Below are 11,786 nucleotides of genomic sequence, written 5' to 3'. Positions count from 1 at the left end.
GCGGAAGGATCGCCGGAGCCCAGCAGGTCGAGGCTGCGGTGGCCGGGAGTGGACACTGCACTCCAGTCTGGGCAACAGAGTAAGACTCCAACTCAAAAAAAAAAAAAAATAGCTACCACTATGTGATATGCCATGCAACTAAACAGTGATGTTGCAACAACTGAAAAGTGCTACAAAAGATATATGAAGACTTAGGAAAAGGGTTGTGGATGCTGTTTTGAGACTGTGGACATCTAGCACTGAGGAATAGTGGCAGAAAGGGAAAACTTTTGGGCCTAGGGTATATCATTTTACTCCCTTTCCTTACCCCCAAATGTCAGAGTTAAAATAACTTGTATAGGGGATAGGAGGGCAGCATTTATATGTTTAAATTTGAGATAATTTTTTGGGGGGGAAAGCAGGATTTATTGAGAGGACAGAAAAGCTCCCACAGTGGGAAGGGACTAGAAGGGTTTGCCCAACTTTTAAATCATTTTTAAGACTTCTTTTAACCTTCAGTTTTGCACTTTTCATTATATTGTTTTTAAATGACATGCTATCACGCAACCAAAATTCCAGATTTTTGTTTTCTTCTTTACTTTTCCCTATGTAGACTTGGTTAAGCAATAGAAGGGCAAGGAATCAAATAGGAGAGAAAAAAGTGAAGAGCTTTATAAACTACATGCAAACTAGATAATCAGCTTCCCTAATTGACTTTTTAAGGCATTTTATCTTGTGAGCCTGTTTGTCCTGGCTCCTGTTCATCTAGTTTTCTAGGTGAAAAGTAGGTCATCAATACCCATTGAAAATTAAGGAAAATAGGAGTACTGACCCCTGAGCGCTTTCAAGAGAGATTCCAGTCTATATCAGGTGTTGACTTCAACATTGCTCACTTGCCCAAAGAAAAGGACAAAGAGGCTTGGACTTGAGGTAAAAGTGTGTGTATTGGCCAGGTGGGTCAGAGTCCTGTGAGGCTGGAAGGGTTGAAGAGCAAGAGCTGGGGGTGTGTGGTTTCTGTGTTCTTGCTGCCATAGGAAAGTTTCCAAGATTTTTTTTTTTTTGTCAACCACAAGGATCAGAGGAGGAAAGGCATTCTGCATGAACACATTCATCTCTTCTACATTATCCTTAAGTATATAGCACCATGATGGATCTGGAAAAATTTGCCAGAGTACTAAATCTTTTATCATTTGAGGCCCTGTTTTTGCAGTTTAGACAGATATATACTTTTCTAGAATGATTTCCAGTTCCTACTGAAGCCATATGGAGACACCACATCTGTACTGTCTATTCTTATTCTTCAGCCATCTAGCCAAGAAATGCAAATTTCCAAGTAAAATTGTGAGTTATCATTGCTTTTTTGAATTTGTTTAAGGAGATACTTAAGAGGAGTTCATTTGAAGAAGTCACTTTTTATGGTCGAAGCTAGTTGATGAGATCACTAAGAGACTCTACCTTTGTAGATACTTAGCTGGGGTCGGATAGCTACTGTTCTAATCGCTACCGGTATCAGGTGGATCATAGACTGCAAGAACGGAAAGAGCTCAGAAGGCCATTTAGTTCACCTTCCTTACCCCTAGGCAAGATTGCTTACACACCAAGATAAGATTTTTGGCCAGGGGCAGTGGTTCACACCTGTAATCCTAGTCCTTTCTGAGGCCTGGGGCAGGAGAATTGCTTGAGTCCAGGAGTTCAAGACCAGCCTGGGCAACAATGTGAGACCTCTGTCTCTACAAAAATTAGCTGGGCATGGTGGCATGCACCTGTATTCCCAGCTCATTGGGAGGCTGAGGAGGGAGGATTGATTGACCCCAGGAGGTCAAAGCTGCAGTGAGCTATGATTACACCACTCCACTCCAGCCTGTGCTACATACAGAGCAAGATCCTGTCTTAAAAACATAATTTTTGTCTACTCTGCTCTTAAATATATCAAGAAATTGTGATTTTTACCCAAGTAACCTGAAATAGGACCAGTAATATGTAACACTTTTCAGAGTTGAGAAATTCATCCTTCTGTATAACTCAAGTATCTCTCCTAATTTAAAGCCATTTATTCTAGGTGTGTCTTCTTCCAACAAAGAAGTGTGGTTTTTTTTCTTATTACAAAAAATCCTTCATATATTTGATGAGTGTACTCAGATTACTCCTAAACTTTTTCTTTTTCAAACTAAATTTTATTCATATGTTTTATGAAATCCTCTGAATATTTTTCCTAGTAGTAGAAATAGCTAACACTTGTTGAACACTTAATATGTGCTAGGGACTAGGCTAAGTGTTGTAAATGTATGATCCTATTTAAGTTTCACAGTCATATGTGAAAAAGAAAAATATCCATTCTCACTTTACACATGAGGAAACTGAGGCTCAGGTAAGTTAAATAACCTGACTGGTCATATAGCTAGTAAATAATAGAACTGGAATTTGAATCCAAGGCCAGCTGACTCCAAAGCCAGAATTCCTAATTGCCAGGTTATACTAGACTATCTTTTAAGATACCCACCCAAAAATCACATTTTAAAAAAATGTAATGATTAGAGTTTAGTAGTTTTCTAATAAAGATGGAAATGGTACTGAATTTAGGACATAATCAGATTCCTATTCATTAATAGGTTCCTATTCATTCCTTTTAGTATTATCTTGTTAATTTTTAGAACAAAAACCCCTTATATATTCTATGTAAGAATGTTCTGATTATTACCCTGAAGATATTTTTTGTAACCTCTGAAAATAAAAAAGATCAATTCTACATAGTCTTTGTTGTTTACTCAGTGCAGGTGGAGTACCTGTCTCCCCAAAGAAACGGGGTGTCTGACTTTGAGAATTTATGATCTAGATATTGGGCATATCATGACTCTTCTTATAAGACAGTTCATATTATGTGCCCTTTTATTCTTTTGTTTGGGAGGAGTCTTGTCTATTTAGGTAGTTAAGACTGCTTCCTAGAGCTGGTAAGTTTCTTTTTCTTTTTTTTTTGAGTTGGAGTCTCACTCTGTCACCCAGACTGGAGTGCAGTGGCCACTCCCGGCCACCGCAGCCTCCACCTGCTGGGCTCCGGCGATCCTTCCGCCTCCGCCTTCCAAATAGCTGGAACTACAGGCGCGCACTACCACATCCGGCTAATTTTTTGATTTATTGTAGAGATGAGGTCTCACCAAGTTGCCCAGGCGGGTCTCGAACCCGCAGGCTCAGGCATTCCACTCACCTCAGCCTCCCAAGGCACGGGATTACAGGCTGAGCCACCAAGCCCGGCTCGGTAAGTTTCAAATCATGGAAAGAGTCTAGGAAATAGGTTAGCCATATTAGAATTGGTCACTGAGATAGGCAGTAATGGATTAGAGTTGAGTAAGATGGGATGATTGTGGGGTTTTTAAATACTAGACAGGAATTTCAACTCGGATAGAAGGGTGTGGGGAAGGGCAAAGCAGGATTTTTCAGGAGACAAGTGATACACAATAATCACTGTGGAGAATGAGATATAATGATGGCGGCATATTTGTCTGCTCTACATAGATGTCCTGCGGGCATCTTAAACAACCTGTCTAAACCAGTATTCATCACCTCCCTGCCCTGAAACCTGATTCTCTTTCTGAATCCTTTACCTTCAGCTCTTCCTTCTTCTACATCCTGTTTCTAGGAATCTCTACCTTCTTTTCTTTCTTAATGCTACCCTTTATCCAGTCTTCCTCTTCCCAGCCTTCCAACATGCTGCTCACAGTTGCTTGATCTCTTAGAAGATTGATCTTTTAAAAGCTAATGTCACTTCCTAACTCAAAACTGTTAGTGATTCCTTAATGCATACAAAATAATATCCAGAGGCCTCAGTCTGTCATTCAGAAGTCCTGTCTTAACCCACTTTTTCCATCCTTATCTCATTTTTTCTCCTCCCAGTTTCCTGAACATCCTCTCTCTGCTTGTCCCCACTGCTTTTCCTCCTAGCTGCTTCTTAAAAGTTCTGTCTGTTTTTGTTCCATTGTATTGTGGACTCTGGGAGAGTAATAAGACTGTATTCTCTGCCTGGCATAGGATTACATGGGGCTAATGCACAGAAAACTCTTAGCGTGGTGCTCGTGTCTCCTTTGTGCTTAGTAGTGTTGGTTGAATTTGAAGGTGGAAAGGGCTTCAAGTGGATAATAATGTGAAGCCTTAATAATGTGCTAGGAGTAAATTGACCAAGGAAGTCACAGCACAGCATAAAATGCCTCTGTTTGGTTAATCAGTGTTTTAGTGCTGTTTGTAGGTTTAGCAGTTTGAAAAGGGAAGAGAGCAGTCTAAAGGGGAAAATTGGTTTGTTTGGTTTTTTTCCTGGAGAGTAAAGAGCTGTGTATGCTTCAGTCATAAATGTTTTTGTGTTTCATCAACCTTCATTCCCCTAGTATGGAATTATTTTTGTTCTTTTCTTGAGCATTATATTTGTCAAGGCTCCCATATAGTATAGAGTTTAGAAATTATCTGTCTTTATCAAATACTTAATCGAGTGCTAGCTTTGTACCAAGCCCAGTGCTAGGCACTTTGAATGTAAACATAAATAAGGCTTAGCCTTAAGAAGTATGTAAGGAATGCAACAGGAGAGCTGGGAAAGAGGATCACAGTTAATTCTGATAAGTCAGAAGGCTTTATAGAAAGTGACATTTAAAATGTGTCCCATCAGGAGAGTGATGCTGTAAAAGTCAATGGATGATGAGTTCAAGGAGGAGGAAGTGGTCAGAAATATTAAATAAGTACTAAATGCCAGTGTTATTTGAAGCAGAGTGTGTGGTTTATTTAGCATTCAGTAAGGGCAAAATTGGGCACCTACATTGTATAGAATGCTGCCACTTTGCTTTCTGTGTTCACAGAAGCAGATCATGTCAGGTGATTATTGGTGCTGCTAAATCCGTAGAGCAGTGGTACCTAACCAGCTCTACAAAATCAGAAATGGGGCTGGTGTGGGAGGGTGTGTAGTTGTAGACAGGTATCTTTTGAAAAAGGTTCCCAAGTGATTTTTTATTTCCCTTGGTTGTGGGCCATTGCCTTAGGTCAAAGGTGGGCAAACTTTCTGTAAAGGATGAGATAATATTTAAGGTTTTGCAAGCATGTGATTTTAGTTGCAGTTACAGGCAGTACACACAGAAGTGAACATGGCTTTGTTCCAATAAAACTTTATTTATAAAAATAAGTGACAGGCTGAATTGGGCCCACAGAATGCCTGCATTAGGGTATTTGGGGAGAAAAAGAGGTAACTTTACTTGTTGAAGATTTGTTCAGTGGCTTCATTGTCATCTGTATAAGTGTACATGCATTATGAATGTCTTCATATAAATGTGATTTAAAAAAAAAAAACCTTCAGTTATGGCATATAGATTAATTTTAATGTATGCAGATTTTACCTGTCATTTATATTAAAGTCAACCTTGCTTTACTTTTGAGGTGATTAAGAAGAATGAATATAAGGTCAAAGAGAAACTGTAATGATGAAGAAAACTGAGTCTTTGGCTATTACTGAATGCGTTTATTTTTTAATGCACAGTTTTTTCTTTGCTTTCATGTAATACTTTCTTTTCATTGGGAATACTGTAAATGTCATGTAATTCTCATTTATTTGTGCTAATAGAGAAGAACTAAAACTAATAATATAAAATCACTTGCGTCTGGTTTTGAGGGCTGTCTCAGTACTTTTTGAGCATAATGTGTATTTGGCGTTCTTCACAGATTAAATAGAGTAAGCAGCACACAGTTCAGAATACCCTCAGCTGGAAGAACCTATACCCAAGAAGAGCCTAAACATAAAGAACTGAGCTCAGAAAATGACTGAATCTTTTAGATAAACAAAAAGAAACTTCAAAAGCTCCAATAAGAGAATTTATATTCTTCATCAGTCATGATGCAGAAAGTTGGATGGAGTTGTGGTTTTCAGAGCAAGGTCAGGAGATTAGATTAAGTAAGAGCTTGATAGGCTTACTTCATTTCCCTCCAATTTCCAAGAAGTCTGAAATGATCTATTCAGTAACTGCTTAGATTTAGTCTGTTATTCTAGTAAAAATGTAAGTACTTTTCGGTGGTCCTGTTTTTAGAAGCACCTGGAACTTAAGGTCTTGATCTATTTTTCAAGCAACCTGGCATTTTTCAATGACTTTGACAACTCTCAGAGTTCATTGTTGCTTTCTAGCTTTCCATTTATACCTTACAAGTAGTGTTATGTTTGTGCTTTTATGAGACCACATTCAAAATGCTATATTTTTTATTTTTATATTTTTACTTTTATTTTTATTTTTTATTGTAGCGACGAGGTCTCCAAGTTGCCCAGGCTGGTCTTGAACCCGTGGGCTCAGGCAATCCACTCACTTCGGCCTCCCAAAGCTCTGGGATTGCAGGCTGAGCCACCGATCCTGGCCTGTATTTTTTTTTTTTTTAAGAGCTTTGGAATCAAATAGAAATACCCTCCCATGAAGAGACTTTCTTTTTAGGAATTTTTAACAAATTGACAACTGTCAGTTAACCACTGTCACATACCACTCTGTTCTCTGATTATTTGGACATGTGAGGTATTACTATTAATAAAGCAATGAACCTGGAGTTAAGGAGCATTTTGGGGGGCATCTCTGAAAACTTGCCCCAACTTCACTGTCCTGCTTTCTAGTTTTTACTGGAGATAGTCTTATTTGTTACTAAAAGCAAAACAAAAAACCAAACACCTGTGTAAGGTAAGCTGTTCCCGCCTTATTTTTTGGCTCATATCTCCTGTTAAAATACCTGAGTATCCTGCTCCCTACTCCAAGTACTTGGGGCAATTTTTTCTCTGTCTACAGGCTCAAGAACATGGCCTCTTTTTGTAACTCTCCTTTGCATTTTCTGTGCTTTCGGAGCAGATGTCTTGAGAGTAGTGGCTGTGAGAATTTTGTATCTGCACACTGGTAGCCAGTTATTGACATGCATAGTAGATACAGGGCAATTACACTGCACAAAGGTTATGTTGTAGAAAACCTTTCCTCCCCTGGTTCCCTATGACTCTATCTAACCATGAGGTTCCAGCTTTTCCTCAAGAGGCTTCGCTTTCTGCCTATCCTAGAAGTTGGCTGTCTCATTTTAGTTTTACTCATCTGTAGCTACTGAAAAAACCATATTTTTCCTTCTGTTTCTTAACACTTCTTTTTGCAAACTGAATTTCAGTTCTGGCCTAGTTCAGTTGACTGAGGAGCAGATATGTTCCAGCCTGGCTCCTACCAGACTTTAACTAAGTCACAGTCCTTTTAGTTCTTTGTGTCTCATCTCATGCGTGACTTAGTTCCTCTTTCATCAGTGGTTCAGCTCCTTGAGACTCTGCTTATGTTACACAACTTAACCTTAAGTTAGTGTGGCTTCTAACAATACTATATTATACCATGCAAATATCTGTAATAAGACAGGTAAGTTTTCACCTCTGTAAATTAAGAACTTGAAATCAGGACACAAGCAGGATAAGCTGAGAATTAACATCTATACCTATGTTGCAGGCAGGAAATTAGCCCTCAACAGGATATTTGATATGTGGGTCAGGCCTTTTTAGGTGGGGAGTAAGGGAGAATTATACCATTTTTCTTGAAGAGCATGTTCCTGTCAGGTTAACTTTCATTTTCCCACGTTTGAGAGAGCCATGGATCCAGTGCAAGATGATGATAAATGGCAGCTGACAGTCATTCTGCTGAAGGCCCAATAGGGACCGTGGCAAATTAGAGAACAAATTTTTGTGTGAAGGAGGATACTGGATGCCGTTACTAGGGGGCAACCAACTGGTACCTTGTTGCGATGGTGGTGGGCTCCCCATTTTTCAATTATTCTGCCTTTTTCAAGAGAAGGCCTCTGTTTTATTTTTATTTCCCATAACATTTTAAAAAACTGTACTGCCGTCTATCTGATATTCCAGCTTCTTTAATTTTTCTTATTTATCTCTTCTTAGTTATCAATCTTGTTTCAGGCAGGGCTCATCTTTTCCCACAAACATTCTTACCATTGCTCATTCTGTGTCCCTTCAACTGAATTGTTCTCCCCAATTTCATTACTCACAATCCTAGATCAGACTGTGTAAATATTTTTAGAAGTACCTGAAGATAATTACGTTGAATCTGCAGGTATTAGAAATGTGAATGAGAAAAAATATGCTGCAAGATATTAAAATAGTCAATAATAGTCAAATCTTACAATTGACAGATTTATTGAGCACTGCTTTGTAAGGCACAGTGTTAGTCTTCAAATAAGATCAGTCTAGAAGGAATTTATGGATAAAATCTATATGCTTATGTAGATAATTAGCCATATAAGGGAGTAAAATGGTAGGAGCCAAAATGAATGCTAATCTTAAGTCCCATAGGAGTTCAGAGTAAAAAGATTGTTTCAGGGATTGGAATATAACACAGATGACTTAAAGATAACAGTTATTTTTTTCTTTTTGCACTCACAGGTAAGTAAGCAAATATAAGCTTAGTATTTTGTTTTTATTATGGATAATTTTTGCTATTTTGTTAGTACCTTGCCAGAAATTAGCTTACATATGAATGCTGCATAAAATAGATCCTATGAATCCTAATTCAGCAAAACTTCCTAACCTGGAGAAGAATTTTCCACTCTGAAAATTTTTTTTTATTGGTATGTCTTCCTCTTTTTCATCTTCCTTGAGTAAAACTGACAATACAAATAAAAAGTAAGTGGCTGGACACAGTGGCTCACACCTGTAATCCCAGGAGGATTGCTTGAGCCTGGAGTCTGAAGCCAGCCTAGGCAACAGAGCAAGACCTTGTGTACACACACACACACACACACACACACACACACACACACACACACACACACACACACACACAAAATAGCTGGCATGGTGGCACACGCCTATAGACCCAGCTACTCGTGAGACTGAGGTAAAAGGGTCCGCCTGAGCCCAGGAGGTTGAGACTGCAGTGAGCCATGATCATGCCACTGCACTCCAGCCTGGGTGACAGAGTAAGACCTTGACTCAGAAAAAAACAAAAGTAAGCATTACAAAAATTTCTCTATCGTAACTTGCTATAGTTCTGCAAAATGGATTTATTTCACCATAGCAGCTTAAAACCAGTTACTTCAGGCAGATTTGAATTTATAACCAACCAAAAAACATTTTGATATATTTTGGGCTTTCAATTTCCTTCTCACCAAACTAAGTGATGGGTATTGAAAGCATTTGCTAGAGTATTCCCAGTAGCTTTGTTAAATAATTTTTTTAAGCCGGGCTCCGTGGCTCAGCCTGTAATCCCGCGCTTTGGGAGGCTGAGGTGAGTGGATTGTCTGAACCTGCGGGTTCGAGACCCGCCTGGGCAACTTGACGTGACCTCATCTCTACAGTAAATAAACAAAAAAAATTAGCCAGGCATGGTAGCGCGCGCCTATAGTTCCAGCTACTTGGAAGGCTGAGGCGGAAGGATCGCTGGAAGGATGGCCGGAGCCCAGCAGGTCCAGGCTGCGGTGGCTGGAAGCGGCCACTGCATTCCAGTGTGGGCAACAGAGTAAGACTCCAACTCAAAAAAAAAAAAGAATAATAATTTTTTTTGTAGTATAAAAGTACTTTTGCCCATTGTAGAAAAATCAGAAAATACCGAGAATTATAAAGAAAATCAGGTACCCAGAGATAGCCACTCAGCAATTTGCTATATTTACTTCCACCTGTTTTCAGAGTACATGTTATAAACATAGTTGGGATCATAATTCATATAGTTTTATATCCTGCCTTAATATTTTCACTTAACATACATAATTATTTTCCTGTGCCATTAAAACTTATTTGTAAAAAGTGACTACAGAATATTTCTTCATATGTGTATGCTATAATTTATTTAAACATTTTTCAATTTTTTTCCATAGGTTGTTTTACATTTTGTACTGCTCTAAATAATTCTGCAGTTAATGCGATTGTACATAAATTGCTTGAATCTGATTTTTTTTAGACTAGATTTATAGAGTAAAATTACTAGATCAGAATGCCTTTGATAAATAAAACAAATTGCTTTCCAGAGAGTGTGTACTAATTCCTAGCAGTATACAAGAGTGCCCATCTCTGTGTCTTTGCAATGTTAGGCTTAATATAGTCATTTTAACAGCACCTCTCCTCTCAGTTTAGCTTGTGAATTTAATTCAATAGTTTTTTTTCAAAAGTACCTATCCAAACCTGTTTTAGATATACATTTAAAGATAAACTATTTGCAGTTGAGCTCTTAATGAAGTGGGATAATGTTTAATAAGTTAAAAAATTAGGGTGCAAAATAGTGTATGCAGAATTACTTCAAAAAATACTTTCACATAAGCATTGTAGCACTGTAAGGCATCTCTGCTTGATATGAATGATTTTTAAATTTTCTTTGTTCTCTTTTGTGTTTCCCAAAATTTCTGTGTCTGTTTTTTAATCAGAAATGTAATTTACTGAAATAACAGGACCTCATAATTAAGCTACAATTCAAATGCCCTTCCTCCTTAAGAATTTTTTTTTTTTTTTTTTTTTTGAGTTGGAGTCTCACTCTGTCGCCCAGACTGGAGTGCAGTGGCCGCTCCTGGCCACCTCAGCCTCGACCTGCTGGGCTCCGGTGATCCTTCCGCCTCAGCCTTCCAAGTAGCTGGAACTACAGGCGCGCGCTACCACGCCCGGCTGATTTTTTGATTTATTGTAGAGATGAGGTCTCGCTGCCCAGGCGGGTCTCGAACCCGCGGGCTCAGGCAATCCACTCGCCTCAGCCTCCCAAGGCGTGGGATTACAGGCTGAGCCACCGAGCCCGGCTCCTTAAGAATTTATAAGCCTTCCAAAAGCTTTCCCTGCTTGATAATTTGGCACAGTATTTCTTTTTACAGCAATACTTTGAAGTTTTTATATTTATTTAAGGAAGTGAGGTGTTTTTTGAGTATCAATAATGGGCACTGGCTCTCATGCTTTCTGGGAAGTATCTGTATTGAGAGTCTTTCTGTTTCTGACTTATATGTGAGTATTTTTTAAAATGATAGCTTGAATGAGAGGTTGAATGTTTGACTTGCTTAGAGAAATGTAAGAAATTTTATTGGAATTTGTGTTAGCCTCTTGTTATACCCATATTGCTTAGAGGCCAAGTAATCTAAAAGTTAGAATGATAAGTGTTCTTTTGATTGGATTAATAAAGAGAAATGAGAATACTTTAGAACAAAAAACAAATTAACCGTTTTTTTTTTTTTAGATTTACTGTATCGTGAATCTATATTGGTGTGGCATTTATAGCTTAGGAGATAGCCTTATTAAAAAGTTCATTCCGTATGGTACACTATGATATGTTAATCAAAACCACTAACAATTACTGTTATGTACTTAAAAAAAAATTTTTTTTAAGTTTAGAGCATGCACTAGTTAATATGAATTATCCAATAAATTCTGAAGGTAAGACATTAAAATATATTGAAAGTATCTGTTCTTTTATCTGAATTCATAATACAAGAGGTAAGTAACATAGATAAAATTGAAGAACGTATTTTTACAATGTAATCAACTCGACATCACAAAACAGTCTCAGAGCTCAAGGTTCAAAAAATAAAAGTACCTAATTCTTTTATCCTTGTTCCTTCCCTCACTTTAAAGTGGTTTTACCAGGTTCTTTTATTTTATTTTATTTTATTTTGAGTTGGAGTCTCACTCTGTCGCCCAGACTGGAGTGCAGTGGGCCGCTCCCGGCCACCGCAGCCTCGACCTGCTGGGCTCTGGAGATCCTTCCGCCTCAGCCTTCCAAGTAGCTGGAACTACAGACACTCGCTACCACGCCCGGCTAATTTTTGATTTATTGTAGAGATGAGGTCTCGCCAAGTTGCTCAGGCGG

General features: G+C 38.4%; 1 protein-coding gene across 4 annotated transcripts in view; it reads left to right on the top strand.

Annotated features, from left to right (window-relative positions):
- The window catches only part of PHF6 (PHD finger protein 6), a 55,895-nt gene that overhangs the window by 7,203 nt on the left and 36,906 nt on the right, over nt 1-11,786 (top strand). The gene's annotated exons all lie outside the window — the stretch shown is intronic.

The sequence above is a fragment of the Carlito syrichta genome, unplaced genomic scaffold, assembly GCF_000164805.1.
Source record: "Carlito syrichta isolate Samal-C Ts95f unplaced genomic scaffold, Tarsius_syrichta-2.0.1 Scaffold308874, whole genome shotgun sequence".
Taxonomy (NCBI): Eukaryota; Metazoa; Chordata; class Mammalia; order Primates; family Tarsiidae; genus Carlito; species Carlito syrichta.
This window is presented reverse-complemented; position numbering and strand designations above follow the sequence as displayed.